Raw genomic sequence first — 17,720 nt, 5'->3', positions numbered from 1 at the left:
AAAAGGCAATTAAATGCCATGCGGGCTTGCTCCAAAGATTTACGATACTGTATAGTTGGCTCTGCTATATATAAGCGGGGATAGGACGGAATGTCCAGTTCCAGCTCCCTCTGTCGGGCAGAATTATGCCTGTTGGCTTGTGCTGCATCTTGCATAAGTTGGCCTCTAATGGTAGCTTTTGCTGTTGCCCAGATAATCCCACCCGAGTTCACAAACCCTTGATTGGTGGAGAGATAATCCTGAAGGTGTGTTCGTAGTTGGGATTTACCCTTAGGGGTCCGGTGGCGCTGAATGTTCATGCGCCAGGGCTTACTTCCCAGCCTGTTCTGTCCTAATTCCAGTGAAAAAAGGACTGGGGAGCGGTCAGGGAGTGCTGCCTCTAAGATGTGGGACTGTTGTATTAACTGCACCATTCTTTGGGAGATCAGAAAATAATTTAAGTGAGAAAGCGTGCCATGTGTAGGGGAAGTAAATGTATATTCTACATCGGTCAGGTGTCAAATTCCGGTGATCCACCAGCCCATTATCTGCTAATATGTCACCCATCAAGTCTCTAACAGGGGGCCCATTATATCAAGAACTGTATCTCTCACCAAGTTTCAATCCCCACATCTAATGTACAGTGAGGCGGCTATTTCAGCTAGTCAGTGGTACAGTTGGAGAAGGAAAGACATTTTTTCTCCCGTCGGGGTATATACTGGTCCCACGCAACCATGAGCTCCTCCTATCCGCAACTTAGCTAATGTGTATCGTCCATCTGGATCCATCCATAGCTTTGACACTGTGGCCAGAAGAGATTTATCAATGAGAATCACTACTCCACATTTACGGATGGGCCCCTCGTCCGTGGTTTTGCCCGCTTGAACACTGCTGTGGATCACCTTTCCCACCCAGTTCCTGCGCAAGTTATCAGATTCCATTGCACCTAGGTCCATTTCCTGGGAAAAAGCCATGGCCATCTGCTTTGATTCGAGATAAGAGAGTATTTTTTTCTTTTTGGTGTAGTGTGTGAGTCCATGGGCGTTCCATGTTATTGCGCATAAGGGGTGAGTTTTATTCATGCTGGCTATGCCAAGGGAGGAGGAATCTGTGTCATGTGGACCCTGAAAGTGCGTGTAAAGATCTACAGTGGCAAATGGCTAGGATGTGTAAGGTTTTTCAAAGGGGGAGGAGAGAAGAGGATAGGAGGGTAAGGAAAGGTAAATGGGTGATAGGGAAGAGAGGACTTGGCTCACAGCTGAGGTATTACCTTCCGGTTGGGTGGCTGATGCCAGTGGTGATGAAGAAGAGATTCCAGATGCAGTACACGTCAGGAGTGATATGACTTGTTAGGGGGGTGAGTATAAAAGGAGGGGTGGTGGTGATGGGGGAGCAATTGGAAATGGGTTGGAAGGCTGCTGTGCAGCAGTACTCGGGTCCCTAAACTTTTACCGCATGTCGGGGCTTACTGGAGCACCGCCGCGAGGTGGGGCACCATCAGTAGGACTGGGTGAAAGCCAGAACAAACTGAAAAGCAACTGTGTCCCATGTGTCGGGTGTGTGTAGTGTGGCCTACTGGTTAGGGGAGTTGTATCATTTTGTAGCATGATAGCATATAATAGCACATTATACATACTTGAGAGTGCAAGGTAGAATTGCATCCATGTTGCAGGTTGGGTAATTTTAGTGGCAGTGACGTCAATTACATCAGTTGCATTACACCTAACCAACACAGTGAAGGCCTAATGGGCTAAATCTGTGTATAACATATGCTGTGACTATAGCTGGTCAGACTCTTAACATAACTAGCGCAGTTATCATAGTAAACACAGCACATTAAAAATAACGTATTAAATATCCCCCCTGCACCACACGCCATGACTGACTGTTAGCCTTCTCCCTGCATTTCTTCGGTGGGGCCGGCAGGCACTTCCGGTGAACTTGCACGCAGAGCGGTTAGCGCTCTAGTGCACAACTTCCTTGAGGCTATTTAGGCTGAGCAGGACCACGAGCGCGCTGCGGGAAGGAGACAGTGGCAGTGTCTCCGACCCGTTCTGTGACTAACCTGAGCAGTAAGGAGCAATTGCGCTGTGCGCAGTGATTTGTAATCATTTTAAAGTATTGTGTGTTTAAAATTTGCACTTTGATATTGTGGGTAAAACTGTGTTTTTAAAAATCACAATCCCCCCTGCACCACACGCCATGACTGACTGTTAGCATTCTCCCTGCATTTCTTCGGTGGGGCCGGCAGGCACTTCCGGTGAACTTGCACGCAGAGCGGTTAGCGCTCTAGTGCACAACTTCCTTGAGGCTATTTAGCCCTCGCAGGACCACGAGCGCGCAGCGATCGCGCGCAGCCCGGCCGAAGACCGGCCAAAGAGCTGCCCGTCTGCGCCCGTCCGCGCCAGAACGGGCCAGGGGCTATGGCTGATCCTGGTTTATCATTACATAATCTTCCAAGATATATAACATACTCCCCCAAGACGCTGCGCTGCCTAAAGAACTTACCACCATTAGGCGCTGCCTGCATGTGTCAGACACAGGTAGAAGGTCCATTTTCATGTCGGATTTGTCAATCCCAATTTACTACTGAAGGGTCTAGGCCTACTAATATGTACAACCCTTGTATCAGGGCAACTATGCCTATGCCAGTTATTAATACCCCTTCACCGGGGAGGAAAAATATCCTGTGTAATGTCAGATCCCTTTCTAAGCATACCACTGAAGTTTGGGATATGATATCTTCTTACCAACCGGAAGTGTGTTATCTGACAGAAACATGGCTTAAACCACACTGTACCCCGGATATAACTCTCGCTATCCCTTGCAGCTATAAAATACTGAGACTGGACCGCCCGATCAAAATTGGTGGGGGGATCGCGGTGGTTTATAAAGAAGATCTGAGAGTCACTATCTTAGAGGAACTTAGCTCCACGGAAATCGAAATAATGATTTTTAAAGTTCAGGTATCTCCTAAAAGACACTATAGAGGCGCCTTAGTTTATAGGCCCCCAGGTCCTTACAGAAATTTTACTAATATTTTACTCGAACTACTGGCTCCTTACATCATTAATGACAGGGAGTTCTTTTTAGTTGGTGATTTTAACGTTCACGCTGAAAGTCCAGATTGTAATGAGGCGCAAACACTATTAACAGATCTATCCTCTCTGGGTCTATTATTGAGAAATAGTGGACCTACTCATCGAGCAGGCCACACTTTGGATTTAGTGTTCGCTAATGTCCAGCTTACATCATGCCCACCCGCTACTCAGGTGATTTGGACTGACCACTTCATTGTGGAATTTACCACCCCTCTTCAGGCACCCAATCTGTCCCACTCTACTACCCTGCCCGGTACCCGGAGACAGTGGCATAAAGTCACCCCTTCTATTTTTAGAGAGAATTTCAGCCCTCCTAGTTTTCTACCTTCGGACAATATTGATACTGCCCTTGCTAAATTCGAAGGAGAAACTAGGAAAGTCATCGATAAAATTGCTCCCGTAAAGACTTTTAAATCTAGGCCTGGGAAAAAACATGAAGTTTGGTTTTCCGATCATTTGAGAACCTTGAAACAAGGGGCTAGAAAATTGGAAAAGAGATGGAGAACCTCGCATCTTGTGGAGGATAAGGAAAAATATTGGTGTGCTCTATCTTCATATCACAAAGAAATCCGTGGTGCTAGGAAATCTCACATTGCATCCCAAATACAAGAGGCCGGAAATTCTCCAAGAGTCCTCTTTCAGATTTTACAGACTTTTGTCAAACCTCAAGCCTGTGAAGCCCCTGATATGACTTCTCAACAATTGTGTGAAGACACTTCATGTTTCTTCACTAATAAAATCAACACAATTTATGAAAAAATTATCTTGACCAACCAAGCCTCATTGACCACTACAGAATCTTCCCTTGATCCTGTAGAATGCACACCTGCTACACATTCCCTGGATGTCTTTCCCCCGATATCCTTGAAAGGAACATCGGATCTTTTAAAACAAATTAAAAGCGGCAGTCCTGAGGATACTATACCTGCCAAACTAATGCCCACACTTAATGAACTTCTATGTCCAACGATTTGTGAACTGGTAAACATTTCACTCATCTCAGGTGCTGTTCCCAAAAATTGGAAAAGGGCGCTTGTCAGACCCATAAGGAAGAATGCTGCCCTATTGTGGTCTGACTTGACTAATCTTAGGCCCATTTCCCTGCTACCTTTTGTGGGAAAAATCATAGAGAAACATGTTAACCACCACCTATCAGCACATGTGGAACTGGTAAAAGCCCTGGATGAATCCCAATCGGGTTTCCGCCCCAAGTACAGTACAGAATCTACTCTCTTTTCTGTTACTGATGATCTCCATGCCTACCAGGACAAGGGCCTTTCAGTCATCCTAGTGCTATTAGACCTATCAGCAGCGTTCGACACCGTGTCTCATACCATCTTGACGCAACGGTTGTCGAACGCTGGCATTCAGAACAAGGCTCTTGACTGGCTAAAGAGTTTTCTGACCGGCCGCACCCAGAGAGTCACCATGGGTGCATACCGCTCAGTGGAAACAGAGATATCTAAAGGGGTGCCACAGGGCTCATGTTTGAGCCCTACTCTCTTTAATATCTATGTGGCACCCCTGGCAGGAGTCTTGCGTAGATATGGCTTTATTCCCATATCTTACGCTGATGACACACAGCTCCTGTTCCCTTTTAAAACTCTCACCACTGAGGTCAGAAACTCCTTTTTGACAGGCATGAAAGAGGTGGCAAAATGGATGGCTACCAACTACCTCCAATGCAATGTCACCAAGACTGAGATCATGTTATTTGGAGACGCGAAAATACTCTGGACTCCCGAATGGGGGCCGTCGGAGCTTGGAGCAGTCCCTGAACCTAAACAGGTTGTGAAGAATCTGGGAGTCAGACTCGATCATGACCTGTCATTTAAACAGCACATCAATTACATATCAGGGATCTGCTTCCACACTATTGGACTTCTCCGTAAGGTCTTCCCGCTTTTACCCGACGCAGTAAGAAAAACGCTGGTTCAAGCGTTGATCCTCAGCCGGATTGATTACTGTAACGGTTTACTATTATCAGCCAATGAGGGTGTGTTGGATAAGCTGCAGGTGATCCAGAACACGGCGGCTCGCCTAGTTCTGAATGCCCCTCCGAGAACTGCTTCTAAACCTCTCCTGAACCGCCTACACTGGCTCCCAATACGACAGAGGGTCAAATTTAAAATATGTTGTTTGATCCACAAATGTCTAAACTCAGAGGGACCCATTTATCTGGAACGGAAATTTATTCCTTATGCTCCAGTACGGTCTCTTAGATCTAGTAGTAATCTGCTTTTGGTGGTTCCCCACATAAAAAAAGTAAGACATGGAGGCAGAGCCCTGTCTGTTACTGGCCCTAAGTTGTGGAACAAGCTACCTTTGGCCTTAAGACAATGTAAAGAACTTCTGACTTTCCGCAAACTTTTAAAAACAATTCTTTTTAAAAATGAAGTCTAACTCATTTCCTCACTGTCATTATGCTGCTGATCCCTGGTCAAAAGCGCAGAGATACTCCTGTAGGAGTGATTCTAGCGCTATACAAATCTATAAATAAATAAATAAATAAATATGAAATAATGAATATGCAATATAATATAAAATATTATGAGGGCGATACTCAGCTGCCCGGTGTCTGGATGTCTTCTTTCTTCTCGTCATATTGCCCGCTCCCCACTCTGTCTCTGGTATTAGCAGCCCTGACTATAGACAGAGCAATGATCCTATCTATAGTAGTAACTGTAATCGTAACCTCATCTGGAGCTTCTTTGGGCTCATTATGCATCTGAGGGGTACTTTAAGGGGAGTGGTATTTTTCCCTATGTTCTTCTTGCGTGAAGGCAGACACTGTTTGAAGGGCCGAGGCCATGTCCTAATGGGTGCGGGTGGATCTTTCAAGTTTTCTGCCTCGTGCTGGGAACCACTGGTATTCTGTCTTCTGTTACCTGACTTCTGTTGGGAAAGTCCAGGGCTGGGTTTCGTCGAGGTATGTTGTGTGTCCATATCCTATGGTCTCATGCGATCTAGGAAGTGCTGTAGGTCCTCGGGATCATAATAAGTCCTATGAGTCTCCATTCTTGGTGATGCGGAGGCAGGCGGGCTCAAATAAGCCATATTTAATTTCCATTTGTCGATGCTGGGATGTCATGGAAAGGAATGCTTTTCGCCGGTCGTTGGTTTCCCTGGAGAAATCAGCTGCCATACGGATGATTTGCCCATCAGATATTTATGGACCGTGTATGCGCGCTGCAGCCAACAACTGTCTTTCCTGTTCATGTCTTAGAAAGCTGGCGATGAGAGGTCGTGGGTATATTGCAGAGTCTTTGAGTGGAGGGCAGATGCGATGTGCGCGCTTTATTTCTATTGGTGGATCAAAGTCAATGCCTACTAGTTTCAGAAGAATGTCACACAGGAAAAAAGACAGATTTCAACATATAAATACAAAAATAATATTTATTAATGTTTATTGTTACTAGCACAAATCATGATTGGCGAAAGAGCCCGATGTCGCTTTGCAAAGCTGCACGCATACTGAAAAACTGTGAAGTGCACAACTGGCGCAACCTTATATAAACTTATTTTGACTTGTATTTATTTTGGTTGTCTATTTACTTATATATATGATTGTGCCCCCTCCTCTGATATGTCTGTAAAACTTATGTTTTGTCCCAAATTTTTGTCCTGCATTTTGACCTTCTGTCCTGAATTTTTGTCCTGAATTTTCACCCTTTGTCCTGAATTTTTACGCTGACCGTCCTGAATTTGCAGTTGGTTACCCTATCTCGTAGCTAGTAGGTGTTCCAAGTGAAAAATTTACCTTTTGCTTGGGGGGGCGCGTCAGGGCTGTTGCAATATGGGGTCACTACTGCCTGCTTTCCAAATGCTGCTATTACTTCACTTCATGGTGAATGCCCTCAAAAACCACAGGGGCCAAGGCGTCAATAAATACCTGCTTCCGGGTCCAATTTCCCCACACGCTGCAGTTCCCTCAGGAGGCCCCATGTCTCCAAACTAACTTAATCAGTGAGGCGTCTTGGAGTCTGGGGCTCAATGCCGCTGCTGTTTGTTTCCCGGTGAATATTCACGGTATCACCTCCGCAATGACTGCTAGAGTCGTGAGGTAAACTGAAGGCTGGGTCAGCGGGTGAGGCAGGTTGCTGCACCGCCGCGTGGGGGCGGTGCTGCTCCTACTGTTGTAATCAGCCTCCTGATGCTTATCTCCTCGGGGCTCTTGAAAGCGAGGAGGGGGGGAGGATGTTGTCCCCTCACAGAGCTCCATCTATGCAACCGGGGGGGGGGGGGGGCGGATGCGGTGTCCCCTCACAGAGCTCCATCTATGCAACCGGGGGGGGGGGGGGGGGGGAGGGGGCGGATGCGGTTGTCCCCTCGCAGAGCTCCATCTATGCAACCGGGGGGGGGGGGGGGAAGGGGGGGGGGGTGCGGTTGTCCCCTCACAGAGCTCCATCTATGCAACCGGGTGACGGGCAATACTCACAGGCGTGGGAGATGCGGGTCACTGCGTAACTCGGGAGCCGAGGACAGTTTGAGGTCTGGTTCGAGAGGGGACAGAGGTCAACAGATAACAAGAAAGCGCAGAAGGGAGTAGTGTCGAAGTGGAGCAAGCGATAAAAGCAAAAGATGATTCCTTAAGCAGAAAATACAAGGGAAAAAACCTAGAGCTTAAAAAAAAGTTGAAACAATTTGCCGAAATGTATAACCTTATACACAGTGAACGAAATACATATGTTGGTCTTATTCAAACTACTAGTCAAAGAGCATCTGAAACACAAGAGGAAATATACATTCTTTGAAATGAGATTGAAATCTTGACAACCATCACATTAAACAAAGAGAGGCAGGTTCAGAAAAATAAGTTGAAAGAATCAAACAACAATATGATTTGTGTCAGTTTTCTAGGGGTTCTTACTAAAGTTGCCCTGATTCTTCAGATTTTGAGGCAAAAGAAAGTACAACAGAAACTGGCAATTGGCAAACTCATCAGTAGGCTCAATCAGACTGAAGACATCAGATGCAACTCCCAAGAAATATGTAATTGCAGTCATCTTGACTCGAGTACCAAGAGAGAGCCCTGTATCGACATTCTGGTAATGAGTTGCTCCCAATACAGAAAAAAAGTAAGGGTCCACGTAAGGCTGATAATATAGAAAAGCTGTCCTATGCCTCCCATAGTTGTAAAGCAGCTAAAACCCGACTGCTCAAGCACATAGATTCGAAACATCCTGACAAACAGCCCACAGATATCCACGCTTGGAACCAAGTGCAGAAGTTACCTGACCGAAGAAATGCCATGGAAAGATTTTCTGAGAGCACCATTTTTTTCACAAATCATACCAAACTAGCAAGGATGGAAAAGCTGTTATCCAACCGACCCCCTGTGAATGGAGAATTCTCGCCTGGAACCCTAGTTCTCAAATCGTCCTGTAGGTCTGTGGTAGACGTGGCAGCAAGGAGGGTTGAAAGCTACAGAGAACTGCAGCTAGATGGGGGCAGTCGGTCACCAGAAGAATAGGAAGATTCAGAAAATTCGCAGCTCGGAAGTAAACAGAAAACTTCTAAGAAGTCACAGGTGAGCGGCCGTCGACAAAGGTTCAAAGAACAAAGACCGAGAGGGCACTAATGTCCCAGAATCTGTAACCAGCATCAGGAGAGGACAAAGGAAGTCCCAGGACCGGGGACAAAAGTCCCAGAAGCAGGAGGGGACAAAGGTCCCTGAACCAGTACCGGGAGAGGACAAAGGAGGTCCCAGGACTGCAAGGGGACACAAGTCCCAGAACCAGAAACCGGGACAAAGATCCCAGAACCTCTACCGGGAGGGGACAAAGATTCCAGAACTAGAAGAGGATAAAGGTCAAAGACCAGTACCGGGAGAGGACAAAGGGAACCAGTACCAGGAGAGGACAAAGGAAATCCCAGGACCGGGAGGGCACTAAGATCCCAAAACAAGAAGGGAACAAAGGTCCCAGAACCAGTACCGGGAGAGGACAAAGGAGGTCCCAGCACCGGGAGGGGACAAAGGTCTCAGAACCAGAAGGGGACTATGGTCCCAGAACCTGGTTATGGGAACACAATCATCTATTCTAATGACGTATCTTCCAAAGAGATGCTGTTTATCGAATGGTGTATTCAAAATGGATTTCTGGATTTAAACCTCAAGTCCAGCAATCCATTTTGAATACACCATTCGATAAACAGCATCTCATTGTACCCGTAGCAGATAAGTCATTAGAAAAGGGCCCGGGGCCTACCAAACCTGAGATGCTTCTACCTGACGAGACCAATACGGTGATGTGATGTGATGACTCCTCTAGGTCCAGCTGATGATGGACATTATTCAGGTCCAGGTTGGTTATAAACTGAACACTATTTAATTCATGGATCATGTCTTGGAAGGGTGCTAGATGCCTCTCTCCCTGTGAGGTCTTATTTGTTTGATGATCATTTGCACATATGTGATTCTGACCCACAGATTTTCTTTTTTTTGGCACCAGAATGTGGACACACAAGGTCTTTTACAGCTTCTACGACATCTTGCACCAGAAGATGATTCCTTTCAACCACAACCTGCTTTTCACTGTTGAATGGTTTACTTCTAAAGTGCTGTACTTGAGACATTACAGGTTTATCAATATGGAAAGATATATGCTATATGTGTAGCCTGACTAGATTTATGAGCACAACTCCGACAATTTTTCCTACGTCTCTTTTGTACGTTGATATAATCCAGGTGACTAGTCAGAAAAACAAAAATGCAATAGGTGAAAGATTTGAATTAGTCTCGGCCATTGGTAATTATTCTGGCTGCATTCCATTCCATGTTTTTGCTCAGTAGGGTACTGCAGACAGTAACCAGCCATATGCAAATCAGCCAGAATCGTGCTCCAATAGGAACCATCCAGCCAAATCAGCTAGGTCATATCTCCTCTAATAGAAATTGAAGCAAGTCCGCATTCAGCCTTATTGGCCTCATCAAAGAGGTGAAGCTTGGTACCTAGGCACAGTGGGCTACGGGGCAAAGTATGAGCATACTCATCACACTTAGGGACTCACATAAAAAAAAGTGATGGGTGAAATGCTTTGTTAAATATTAGCAATGGCATTCACAGTGGATGCTTTTAACCATTCATAGGGGACATGGCCTAGCGGATATGACTCTAAAACAGCAAACCCAAGTATGCAGTCTTCCATTGGTCCTTTGTGCTGCATGGCACAAGTGTAGGGTCTTTCTGTGCTCTCTACAAAAGGCAACAATACAGTCACATTTCCCTGTCTTAGCCTCACATAAGGGGTAGTTTGCAAATACTTCTGGATTTTGATGATAAATTCCCCACTCTGGTAGCTCTACCAGTGCTGAATGGTGCATGTGCCTATCACGCAACAAGAGGGTCATGTTGGTTGCAGGCAGATAAAGAGGGCACCCAAAAAATACAAGCAGGCGCCTGCAAACCAGCCTCAAATGTAAGGTCTTGAATTCCCCCCGTAGGGGACCACCTAACTCCGTATCATTAAGGACACAATTTCCACTCCTGGGCCTATGTGTGTCAGCCTAATGAATTCTGGGTGTTGTAGTCTTGGATTGGTTCAACTGAGTTGATTAAACTGTCAGCTCATATCAATGATTTGTTCGTGAAAAGTTCAGAACTGGCAGTAATGTCTATGATGACATGGAGTGAGGTGGTCACTCTGTGGCTACCAAGCAGCAACATTCTTTATAACTATATATCCAGAGCACCTTATTGTTCAAATATCAAAATCAAAGGGCAGAATTGATCAGTCACTGCAGTGTTGCCATTTAGTAAGTAGGGAGCAGTGCTTTAAAGAGGTTCCTGGCTCACTCCATCTCATCAAGGACACCAAGCTTCAATCCTGTTCCTTCATTTAAGAGTTTGTGAACCCTTATTAATGCCTGGGGTCTCACTTTTGTTTCCAGCATTATGTTCTCGAAGAGCTAAACTTGTAATAGGCCAATGCAGTCCTTGTGGAAATGCTGTTGTGCTCAAAATACCTAAACACACTGTTAATTGCCATTCTAATTCAGTGACATCAGGGCGGCACTTTGATGGCATTGGATTGTCAACTCTCCAACACACTCATTCATCTGTCTTGGTTCCTTCTACGTTTCGTCAACAGCGCCTCCCCCACAGACGCCATCAGGCGTACTGATGACGTTTGACCGGGGCTCTGGATTGCAAGTTGCCCTCTCTGTCGCCCCTTTTTCTTGTGAGCCGGTGTTATTGGCACCCATGAATACCTATTGGGATGGGATTCACGAACACTGACCTTACGAGTGTTGACGCTTTTGGAAATCCCTTTTCAAGGATCGCTGCGCCGAGGAGGCCCTCTGTACCCACGGACCTGCTCCTGACACCAAGGTTGCTGGGGGTGCGTGTGGGAAAAAGACAGGGCTGCGAGTGGCGCTACAGGGACTCCAACTCCCAGCAGTCCCTGCTCAGCTGACCGCCAACACCTGGTCCGCTCTCCCTGCTTTCCCTGCTTGCCCCGCCCCCAGCGCACCTGAAGCAACAAAAACCCTCCAGCTTCAGGCTTCTGTGGGATTCACGAACACTGACCTTACGAGTGTGGACGCTTTTGGAAATCCCTTTTCAAGGATCGCTGCGCCGAGGAGGCCCTCTGTACCCACGGACCTGCTCCTAACACCAAGGTTGCTGGGGGTGTGTGTGGGCAAAAGGCAGGGCTGCGAGTGGCGCTACAGGGACTCCAACTCCCAGGAGTCCCTGCTCAGCTGACCGCCAACACCTGGTCCGCTCTCCCTGCTTGCCCCGCCCCCAGCGCACCTGAAGCAACAAAAACCCTGCCGCTTCAGGCTTTTGTGGGATTCACGAACACTGACCTTACGAGTGTGGACGCTTTTGGAAATCCCTTTTCAAGGATCGCTGCGCCGAGGAGGCCCTCTGTACCCACGGACCTGCTCCTGACACCAAGGTTGCTGGGGGTGCGTGTGGGCAAAAGGCAGGGCTGCGAGTGGTGCTACAGGGACTCCAACTCCCAGGAGTCCCTGCTCAGCTGACCGCCAACACCCGGTCCGCTCTCCCTGCTTGCCCCGCCCCCAGCGTGTTACAAAACAGCTTCATTTGGCTGCTGCGCGGGAGTGACCGGGCCAAGACCGGGCCAAGAGCGGGCCCGTTGTAGCCCGTTAGAGACCGTGTAAGACCGGACCGGGCCATCTCTCTTAGTTTCTGCATTTATCGTTATTTCTGTTTCGTGTTGGTATCTCCGTGCAGGGAATCTTGGAATAATGTCCATGCGAGAAAGTAGAAGCAGGGCTGCTAAAGGAGGAAAACAGTTTACTGGGACCTTAGATGACTTCATAACAAGGACCAACACTGCCATAGACAAAGAAATTGATAAAATGCAACAGAGAGTATCTATGGACTTAGAAGCAGCAAGAAAACTGTCCCAGGACTATGCAATGGCCAAAAAATCATCCTTAGGGCATATAGCAAATGCCAAAACCCCTGAGCGTTCGTCTGGCCCTGTACCAATCATAACATTGGCGGATGTGCATCATACCCCAGATATAACCCCCCTTGTGTCAGCCCCTAGTTCACCAATCAACCGGAGTTCATCATTGGATGTGGTGGACCTGGTATCGGGGGCACCCTCAGAGTCAATTCTAAAGGGAAATGGGGCGCGTTTGAATAATTTCTGTGAAAGCCAAAAAGGTTCGATTCAAAAAAGGAAACATAATATGAAATCTGCCTATGCTAGGAAAAAGGCCAAAGTAGCAAAGGCTCAGTATTTTAACGGCGGGAAATCAAATGAAGGGGGAGGGAGTGGTATGTTCCATCAGGCGTCCCCAAATGGCATAAAAACAGTTTAAATGTTGATGAGGTTAGTCTGGATGTAGTGGTTGAGGAGCAAGTCCCCCAAACAGGAGCTGAGAATGGTGTGGTAAAGGTCTGTGAGGAGGAGGGAAGAGATGAGGATTTTCTAAAAACGGTTTGGGAAACGCTAAAAAAACTCCTAACACCTCTGGAAGTTAGACTAACATGTAAAGAAAATCAGTTGATTGACGTGGAAAAGAGTATTATAACCTTGTCAAGCCTTAGCATAGTGGGAAGCAAAGCAAATAGTACATCTGATGTTGCTAAAGTTATATCAGTACCTACTACCTCTACTCCAGTATTACCGCTAGAAATACATACAACCAAACCCCGATCGGAAGTCCATGTAACTAATGCTAGCAACCCAAGAATAAATGTATCCAAGCAAACTCCTGCACAACCGGCTCCAGCTCACAGACACACTGCAGTTTTGAGGACCAAAGAAACTAAGGCCCCACAACCTAACCCACAGGAGTATTATCCAAAAGAGAAACATCGGGGGGGATTCATAGACCTTCCACCAGACGCCAGGCCATATGTAGTAGTGCTAACTGGGGTACCGGAAATAGGCAATCAATATCAGGAAACATTTTGGTCACTAAAGAATAAAGTAACACATTGGCTGAATGCAAACAGGCCCTTACCCAACCATATTATAAGTAATATCTTAATGGTACGAAGGGTGCCATGGATAGGTCCCTCATACAAATCTATCCCAGGTGACTGTATTGTTGTCACATTTGAAGAACCCAATACGGTACACCACTTATGTTCCTGGAACACCCATGGTGGGAACTCATCTATCGAAACTAGACCACTCACCTTCTTTTATCCCCCGCAGACGCATCATAATCACGAAGGGAATTGGTCAATGGCAAGACGCTATGCCCGGGGAGGGCCAGTAAATGGCAGGCAGGGCAATCGCAGTTGGTGGAATGGGGCCCCAACTTACAACATATTCAGCTGCCTTGAAGAAGTCGATTGACAAACCCGAAAGACAGGTTGCACAATCAGCCCCAATGGTACATCTACTATACCCCACACGGTGCCTTTGACGTTTATACCTAACCCAGAAGAAAGTAATCTAGAAGAAAGTATAGGAATAAGTACTGGGTAGGGAGATGTCCATTGTTTAGGAACTGATGTGGTCTGTGAGTTGCAACAAAATGAGAGATGCATGGTAGCACCAGTTGAACAGAAAGTGAAGGGATACGCCCTTCAACGGGTGGAGTCTGAAGTATGTAGACTGTCCCAAGATGAACTGACCCTTCCGGTGTCACCACCACTGGATGTAGTTACCTTAAATGCAGGACCTTCTAGCAGCAGTGGCAATTCGTCACTGACGTTAATTTCATGGAATATAGCGGGAGTAACAAAGAATTTAAGGGAACCCGAATGGGCGGAGTACATTGATTCCAGTGATATATGTTTACTACAGGAATCATGGGCAATTGGTACACCGCACAGGGTTGGCTACAAATCATATGGCATTGGTGCTGTCCCTTCAGTTAGGGGTAGGCCTTCTGGGGGCCTAATCATCTGGGTTAAGGTAACCATGAAGATTAGGATAGAAGTTTTGGATACCACCTCACCAGATATCTTGGCCCTCAAAATTAAAACAGTGGATGGGAGACTGTGTTACTTACTCAATGTTTATAACAGGCCACTACCTCACACCAAGGAATCGGCTATCCTAGCTAAATTAGATTAATTCATGGGGAGGGTGGTTAGTAAAGAACCTGTTATAATTGGTGGTGATTTAAACTGCAACTTCGAACCTGTCCCTGGACTTGTTGATGTCTTCGAGGATAAAGACTTTGTATACAACATCCCGAGGTTGGACAACATTAAGTTTGTGAAATCTTCCACCTTGGCAGTACAAATAGTGAAGTTGATGGCTGATCACGGTCTAAGGGCATGTAATGGCCGCCTTCCCTCGGATGTTTCAAAAAAGCCTACGTTCTCAAGATTTGCCACTAAAAGCAACTTAGATTTTATAATTGTCTCATTATCAATCTGGCAGTACATGGCCGATCTTGAGGTAAGGGATAGATTAGAGAGTGACCATTACCCAAATGAACTAACAATTGAAGCATCCTTGTTTAAGAAGCCTAGCGACGCATTGCCACCAGAGGCTCGTAATGCCGTCCTGAGTGACGAAATACTGGTTAGCAATAATAGACGAGCTTTAAAGTGGCCCTATGTGCTAGAACATGGTGATACTATCTCGGCAATATACTCATTGTTTGAGTTGACCTTTTTACCCCTGTTAGGGTGCGATACCACCACAGATCAATTTATGGACCTGCACAAGGAGTTTTTCACGACATTGAAAACTTTACTAACAAAAATGCCAAAGAAGAGGCAGCAAAATGCAAAGAACTTGTCTCATGGTAAAGCATGGTATGACAAGTTCTGTAGGCTAGCCAAGCCCCCCATAAAAAATAAAGGTCAAAATGATGTTAAACTGGCAAGGGAGGCGTATAAGCGCACTCAGATGACCTCAAAGAAGGCGTGGGAGGAGGCAAGCTGGGCGGAATTGCTGATCGCCGCAAAAGCTAAGGATACTGTAGGGTTTTGGAGGTTAGTTGCTAACGGGAGCAATGTAGGGAGAATAGCGAAAGATGTATATCTCGACGAAGCCACCTGGGTGAATCACTTGACGACATTATATCAAAAATTTGATATTGGTATGGACAAATGTAGTAAGGAAGCACCTTGGGTCCCTCCCCGGATTGAGTGCTCAGACTTTTCGATGGATGAAACAGAAAAGGCAATTAGTGCTCTGAAAAATGGCAAAGCCCCGGGTCTTGATAAAATACCCGGGGGCTTGTACAAACACGACATAAAGGTCTGGGCACCATATGTAAATTACTTATTTATTGTCTTATCCAGCAATTGTAAATTTCCAGATAGCTGGCGGGGTGCAGAGATTGTTTTAATTTTTAAAAAGGGCGATCGGTCTGCACCCTCTAACTATAGACCGATTAGCCTCATGGACATCATGCAGAAATTATATTCAAGGCACATACTAACCCGTATAAACTCCTGGTTTGAGGAGAAAAGGGTACTCACAAAACTGCAAGCCGGGTTCAGGAGTAAGGTCAGTACCATAGACCAAGTTTTTAGGTTTTGTTGCCTATATTGGAAATACGTCTTAATTAGGAAAGGGCATTTATACGTCACTTTCGTAGACTTGAGAGCGGCATTTGATTTAGTGCCACGGGACCTCCTCTGGAGGTCCCTTGATGAGGCCGGGATGCCAGGATGCCTTCTGGCCCAAATAATCGAGCTGCATGCCAGGAACTTCGCCAAAGTGAGATGGGGCCCAAATGGCTAATTTACCCAAAATATACCAATAGAACGTGGAGTTCGCCAGGGATGCGTCCTGGCCCCAACCTTATTTTCACTTTTTGTGAACGACATCCCTGCTCATCTGGAAGGCTGCACGAATGATTCGCCCCGACTTAATGGAGAAAGGGTGCCTGCGCTACTTTTCGCGGACGATACCATCTTGATCTCGCAACCAAGAAAGGTCTCCAGGCGCTACATAACTCCTTCAGTGAATACTGTGAGAAGAAAGGGCTGGAAATTAATGTAAATAAAACAAAGTGCATGGCCCTAAATCCAAGTAGGCCGGATAAAGGGTGCTTAACATTAGATGGTCAGGATCTGGAACTAGTGGACCACTTTTCCTACTTAGGGGTTGAGATAGACTCGAAATTTACTTGGAAACCCCAAATTGTGAAAAGCAAGGTGATTTTTGCCCAAAATATCGCACCCATTATCACTAAACTCAACGCAAGCGCAAGTAAGGCGGTGACACCCGTTATGGAACTTTTTAAATTTAAAGTCCAACCAGCAGCTCTTTACGGGGCTGAGATCTGGGGGCCTTCTGCTAAGGATACTTTTTTGTTAATGGATAATAAATTCATGCGAAGTACAGTAAGGGTCCCTACAAGCACACCTTTAGTGCCTCTCCAATTGGATCTGAACTTTAAGAGGACAGATCATTATACCACCCTCAGGCCTTTAATGTTCTGGGTAAGATTGTGGCTGACACCAGAATTGGATGACTACAGGAAAGGGTTACAAGAAATAATGGGCTTAGACTCGCTGAACTCTATTCCCTGGCTTAAACATATTAAATCATGGTTCTCCATCTTAGGTCTCCCACAGCTATGGGAGCACCCAGAAAGGCTACTGCATAACACAAAAGCGTTGATGGAAAAAGTATTTTGGTCTTTTATAAATAACCAATTAGTCAATGGGAATAGATGCGGGACTCTTGTGAATACTTTTGTATCCTTCAAGGATGAGCCACTCTTTGAGATTTTCCTCGACGAAGTTGAGCCCCCCCTTGCAAAGACCTTATTTTTGAAGTTCAGGTATGGAAATCTTATGACCAATCACATAAAGGAATATTGGTCAAGGAAAAATAAAGATGAAACCAACATAGCAAGTGAGAATTGCTTAATGTGCGAGGGGTATTACAAAGAGGATGAGGTTCATATATTGTTCTTTTGTCAAGCATATTCCAAAGCCAGAGCAAAATGGATCAAACCCTTGTGTAACATTTTGGGAATTAGATCATGTCATCTGGCATATAGATTGATGAAGTCTGACACTTCCCAGATCATTGTTTTTAGCGTTAGCAGGTTCCTTCATTGTGTTTACATTGCCAGAAGCAAAAAAGGTTTAAAAATGTGACCTGAAACACATTACCATTTTCTTGTACGATGTAACGTTGGTATACCCAACCATGCAGGCATGTGTTCCTATTTATCTTATTCATTGTGTCAAATTTTTAACGATTGTACAATGCAATAATGGT

The sequence above is a fragment of the Lissotriton helveticus genome, chromosome 3_2, assembly GCF_964261635.1.
Source record: "Lissotriton helveticus chromosome 3_2, aLisHel1.1, whole genome shotgun sequence".
Lineage (NCBI taxonomy): Eukaryota > Metazoa > Chordata > Amphibia > Caudata > Salamandridae > Lissotriton > Lissotriton helveticus.
The sequence above is the reverse complement of the archived record's forward strand: the minus strand, read 5'-3'. Positions refer to the sequence as shown.